Consider the following 6,620-nt stretch of genomic DNA (forward strand, 5'->3'; position numbering starts at 1 on the left):
GATATAGAGAAACGTGTGTGCAGGTTGAGCCGGGTTGATGGGTGTGGCTACCCTGCAGGAGCAGGTAGAATAGATGGAACTTTGGGCAGGATTCTCAAGCGGCATTGTCAGGGCAGCTGATAGGGTCCCCAGGCACCCTAGATGTCTTACTTCATGGATGTCTGCTGAGCAGACCCCTGGAGACTCACACCTGACTGATTTAAGCTCTCTTGGGAGCTGAAAATGCCCCAGGTTGGGGAGGGGCATTCTCAGAAAAAACAGGCAAACTTCTGGCAATGGAAGGTCTTTTCACTGAGACTGGATTTGCTGGTAACTGGGTTGTTCTCTTTGCAGAGAGAAAGGAGAAGGGCTGCAACCTAGGCAGGTGGCTGAATCCAGCTCCTATTCCTTGTACCGTATGCACCTCAGTTAGTTGCAATGTTATAAAGAGCCCAAGGCACACTGCAAACTTCAATTAAATATAGATAACTAAATTATAACCCCCAAAATTCCTTTTTCATGAAGATTATGAGAAAATGTGGACAAAAGAAAACACAATAACCAGAAATTCTCACACCTCTAACAAGGCCACCTCTACTACCTTCCCTCTATCCTTTGCCTTCAAGCTGCATAGATCTGCACTGTGATAACCACAGCACCAGGGCACCAGGAGAGTGGCTTTTTAACCATTGTCTGAGGAGCTGTAACTGCTCAGGGATCCTTACCCCACAGAGGAGCTGTTTCCCATCATCCTTAGAAAACCCCAGTGTCTGGAAGTGTCCTAATGACTCTGGAAGTTGAGATGTTTCCTTTCTTCTGAGGAGAGAGACAGGCCAGTGACAACACCAACCCCTCACCATGAAAGCTGATCCCATGGGGATCATGATGCATTATGATGAGGGCTCAGGCCACCCATCCTAGAAAAACCCATCTTATTTCAATTGGCAAGAAAGGTGATTTCCTCAGCAGCTCTGAAAAATCACAGAACACCTCTGGACTTGCCCTCAAAGCCCTTGTGCAGAGGGCAGAGGGGGGGCTGAGGCTGACTAAGATGTGAAATATCTCCTCAGGGCCCCTAGCTGTGTCAACAGAAGGCAGACGTACTGGGGCTGGGGGCTGAGCATTCAGCATGGACATGGAGACCACCTGCAGCCAGCTTCTGGGCTCCTGGGAGGTTGGCCCAGAGTCACATCTGCCTCCCAGGAACACATGAGCAGCCCTGAAGCTTCAAGCAGAGCTCAGAATAGCTCCCATCTTTCTGAACCCTGGGGTTGAGAGTCTCAGAGCTTCAAAAACCACATGTATTAATCTGTTTTCTGTTGCTATAACAACATACCTGAGTCTGGGTACTTTATAAAGAAAAGAGATTTATTTAGCTTACAGTTTGGAGAGGCTGAAAATCCCAGATTGGGTGGCCCCATTGGTTTGGCCTATGGTGAAAGCCTTATGGTGGGTGGCATCATAATGGTGGGTGGGTGTGTGGAAGAGAACGCAAATGAAACGGGAAGACAGAGAGCTTCAGTGGGTAGCCTCACTCTTTTTATTTTTACCTCCCTCTCCAGGAAACTTACTGGGGTCCTGAGAAAACTCCAGTAATCCCCTTCAGAGGGCTATGCCCCATGACCTAATTACCTGGAACAAGGTTCCAGCTCTTAAAGACCCCACCACCTCTCAACATTGCCAAACTGGGGACCAAGCTTCTAACCTATCAACTTCCAGGGAACAATCCACATCCAATCCATGGAACTACACAGGTCAAAATACACTATTTGGTAAAAGTGCTTAATGCATTTGCAAGAGGATTCTGACCCTTTTCTTAAAATGTAATCTTTATACCTAGGGGCTGCAGTTTGGAGATGCTGGTTTTGTTCCAGGTAATAAGAGACATTTTTATCAGGGGCACCAGTGCCTGGGTTTGTTCTCTCTGCCACACCTAATTCTGTATCATCCTTCTGCAAGCAGCCACTTCAATTCAAGTGCTAGTCTACTTAGTTAAGGCCAGGATCACAGTGGGTGGTGATAAATATCAAAGTATAGCTTGGACAAGGGAAGCAAAGTTAAAAAAAAAAAAAAAGACCCAAATCAAATATAATCATTGATCAACATTGAATGGCCTTAATCATTTCTACACTAATTCTAAATATATACATACAGACCGGTGTTTTCATTATATAAACACATTGACATTTTCAGCTGAGAAAACATATCGAGCAATTCAAAATTGAAAGCTTTATATAGCAGCAAATAAATAAAATACAGTAAAAGGCACAGAACAGAAAGTGCCGCAAGTTCTTATTGGCCCAAGAAAGCCTTTGAAACATCTTAAGATGCTTAATGTGACACCACTCTTGGAAAAAGTTTAAAAGCAAAACATGCATACCATGAAAATGAAAAAGAAAACCTTCATACCAATTAGTCTTTCTTGCCCCCTCACTGTGGAAGCAGTCCGTTCCTTCCCTGTTACTTCCCACTAGATGTTCTATAACAGTAACTCTTACCTCATTACATCCTGTAACTAGAAGTAAGTATAAGTTTGTGTTCCTTGACTCCAAAAATGAAAATGAACGAACAGTCTTAGCAAAATCATTCCTGGCAGAAAGATACAGCGAACCTCCCTGCAGGAGCCACATTGGCCCAGGTGAGTCTCACCTGTGTTGCTTGAAGGAAATTGTTTTAAACTTCATGGTCCAGCAGTTCTCGTTCTTTGCCTTCCTTCAATTACTCAAAATCATGAAGGATTTCAGTTTGCTTAACATTTGGCCAGGCCTTTCTTATTCAGCAATTTGTCTCCCCCAGAATTATTTTAACTGCCTAAAAACGTACCGAGAGACATTCCTTATACTTCCCTTATCCCTTCACTCTGGTTTGCTAGCTCCTTAATTTTATTTTGGTTGAACAGGATTAACTTTCTTCTTGACAGCTTTGTTTTCAGGACCTTATGGCTTTTTCTTCTAACTTGAATGGATCATCTTTCAGGTTTCTTTTCTTTTCTTTGATTTGAGAAGAGGTTTTACTTATGGGCTCAAATGATCCTCCCACTTGAAGCATCCTGGGTAGCTGAGACTACATGTGTGCACCACCATGCCTGGCTCTGGCCTCTCAGGTTTCTTACGCTGCTGCCCCATTTCATTCTGGGATTTCTTTTCATTCCATACCTGGCTTAGTTCTGCTTTTCACTCAGACCAGTTCTTCTTTCTTGGATTCCTTTCCTGTTTTGCTGGATATACCTCTATTTCCTTTTCTCTTTTTTATAAGTCAGAGAGAAAATAATGTCTTGTGCCCTTGCATGTCTGAAACTGTCTTTATTTGGTATAGAATTCTAAGTGCACAATTGTTTTCCCTCAGAAATTTGAGGGCAATTGCTCCACTTCCCTCCAGTGTTGCTAATTCCAAACTGCCAACAATAACTTGAGGTTCTTTTTGATAATGTGCATTTTCTCTCTGGGAGCTTCAGAATCTTCTCTTTCCCTTGAGCTCTGAAATTTCAAGAGGATGCACAACTGCAGATCTGTTCCCATGTCCCCTGCTGAACTGATAGGAACAGAGCTCAAAAGAAGACCTCGCTCTGTTATGATGAATGTCTCGTCTCACATTCCTTTGTTCCCTCTTTCTGGGTTGACTCTTAGCTGGATATTGGCATTTCCAAACTGATTATCCATGAGTCTCGGTTTTTCTCTCACTTTTGCATCTAAACCATGTCATGGGAAACTGCCTTGACTTTTTCTTTAACTCCTATTAGATTTATAATTTAAGCCACTGAGTTTTTAATTTCCAAGAGAGATTTCTTGTCCTATTCTCCCCTTCATAGCAGCCTATTCTTATTTTATGAAAATGGTACCCTGTCAAGTCTCTCTAAAGGTTTTATTTTAATTATATTTAAATATTTTCTTTCACTCCATGACCCCAAGGTCAGTTGCCCTTTTTGTTCACGTTGGTTCCTGTCTTTTGTGTCTTCTGATCTCTGTTGTCCACTGCACTTGCTCTTCCTAGTGCTGTCCTGCACTTGTGGAAGCCACCTGGACCAACCATTGTAACAACTTCAGGAATCTAGTCACCACATGCTGCCCTCTGTCACCCACTCCATGCTCTGTGACTTATGAATCCACAGGATGGAGATTTGTATTCAGTGCAGTCTCCAGACCCCATCATGAGCACAGGCTGCCTCCTTTCTGCACATGGGCACGAGGCAAAGCCTCCATGGTGGAGCTGGGCCAGGAGGGTGGGCATGCTACTGACATCAGCATCCTATTGGTGAAGAGTTTCTAAGGAAGACCCTGATAGAAACCCTGGGACTTCTCCCACAGGCCACTCATAAACAGGACTCTAGCCATCACCAGCCCATATGAACTGCTGCTTCTCCAAGCACATGAAGGCAAAGATACACATGGTACATGGAAAACAAGCTGAGCTTGCTCTGTGCCCAAGTCAGACCATTCACTAACAATGTCACCTGTAGATGTCCTAGTTACAGGGGTGCTGGCTGACCAGACTCCTGGAGCACCAAGCAAGATTCTGCCCTTTGATCAAAGGCCCTACAGCACTTGGCCACTCAGGCCACAACACTTCCAGAGTTGCTGATCCACAGTCCTACCAGAGACACATGTCATAGACCCCCATCTCAGCTGAGAAACTTCCAGGTTGTGGTTCCAGACACCTTGAGCCTGCTCAGCAGCCAGCAATTCCTTGTGGACCAAGGAGCTTATGCAGGAAACATAAGAGGGGCACAGTGGGCTTTCTCATGGATTTAGAGCCACCAAAGTAACCCCGGTGTCATGGTGTACCTCTCTTTCTCCCTTTGCAACTGTTGATTCCCTGAAGTCGCTATTCACATGATGTCTTAATCTTACAAATAAGTGAACTGGGGCTCAGAAATGAGTATGTTTGTCAAATTCTCCCAAACACAAACAAGACTAGCTAAGGAAATTAGTTTTCTTTACTATTTTAATTTTTAAATTTAACCTATACTTTGATCTAGAAACCTGATTAGAAGTGCAGTGATTGTTTGACCAAAAATCTTGGTCCAGAAAGGATCTGAGATGGCTTTGACACCCTCAGAATGTGCTGTGGCTTGAGTTGAGCCTGCTCCACACTTTCTAAAAGCTTCTTTTGCTGGTACCAAGATTACCCTGTCCCTCACGCAGTGCCAAGCTGTCCCTGCTCTAGCTTGGGTCCCACTCCAGCTAGGAGCAGAGGCTCCAGGTCTTTTCCTGGCCCTTCTTATGCACAGTCCTGAATCACTCTGAAGGCCTGTCCCTCAGCAGGCTGGAGACAGAGGATACACAGAGGCAGCAGGGGACAAGGTACATACCTGCATTCAGTTCAGAGCCCCACAAAAGCCCTCAGGGTCTGAGGAGTCCCCTTCAATGGGAAAGCAGATGAAAGAAGGCCAGCAGTGGGAGATAAGCAGTGTGGCACTCACAGTTCTTCCACTCAGGGTAGTGCCCTGTCCCATCCACCTCTAGTCCTTCCCATGCTCCACTCCACGGCCCACTCTGTTTTACAAACCAGTGCAATGTGAAATCGCCTAGTCCAAGATGGAAGATGGAATGTGTTAGCTGCGGCTAGAGACAGCAATGAATTTAACAAATAGCTTTCTAGAAGCTCTCATTCAAGTTTACAAATCAGGCCCATAACAACCCCCATTCTCTATCCCCGCAGATGGAGATGGCCAGCAAAGAACATCTATCTCAGCTTAATCTTGTTCATGCAGTGTGGAAGTCTCAGACGGAACCTAGGTTTCCCAAATTACCTCCAGCTACAGAGGGAAAAGACCCATCCTCATACATGTCCACTTCGAACAGACTCCAAGTGGAATCAGGGGTCATCACAGCTGAGAAAAACCAACCTGTCCTATACCTCACTCAAAATGCAAGGACCCATGGCCCACTCTTGCCCAAGGCCATCACTGGGTGAGAAGGACAATATTTCAAAAAAGAAAACCAGTGTTTTCACATTGTCAGCAAATTAGTTTTCACCCCTAAGTTCTTTCACCATTAAAATCAACCTGAGACTGAGTTTTATGGCCTGGAGGTGGAGGAGTGGGGCACAGAGCACCAAGGTGTTAAATTCTTGGCTCTTGAAACTCAGGGCAGAGACAATTTTCTGGAAACTAAGGTTTTCAATTTGCAGAAGACAGCCTTTTGGAAAAAATAATTTATTTCTAAAGCCCTAAAATCTTGGCTTTTCATAGCAAGAAATAGAGCTATGGAGCCCATAAAGTTTAGCACAGAAGCTGTGGAGCTGGGAAAAGCACTGGGGAGGAGGGGTGATTAAGAGCTAGGGTTTCCCTCCCCATGGGAGACTGATTCACTTGGCTGGGGAAGAAGGAGTAGGAATGGGAGAGACAATCACTAAAAGACACCCTATGGTCAGTGCGGGTCCCAGGGGCTCAGAGCTGCTAGAGAGCTTCTGAATCTAGCCACTTGTGGGTCTGGTGGGCAGGAAGTGACATGGTGTGCATAGGCATGGGGGTATCCAGGCAGAATCTGGGCACCATCAATGAGCTTCCTCCACCTCCTGGCCTGTGATTCTGTAGTCCATAACTCTGGACTCATGGTCGGCCACCTCCTTGTAGCTAGTTATTTTCTGGTGCCTTAGTTTCCTCATCTAAAAAAATGGGAATAATAATAATAGAGCTTACC

The 6,620-nt window shown here is 45.0% G+C and overlaps 1 protein-coding gene across 3 annotated transcripts in view; it reads right to left on the minus strand.

The window, feature by feature from the left end:
• The window catches only part of Fstl4 (follistatin like 4), a 386,297-nt gene that overhangs the window by 135,039 nt on the left and 244,638 nt on the right, over positions 1 to 6,620 (minus strand). The window lies entirely within an intron of this gene.

This window comes from Castor canadensis, chromosome 16, assembly GCF_047511655.1.
Source record: "Castor canadensis chromosome 16, mCasCan1.hap1v2, whole genome shotgun sequence".
Taxonomy (NCBI): Eukaryota; Metazoa; Chordata; class Mammalia; order Rodentia; family Castoridae; genus Castor; species Castor canadensis.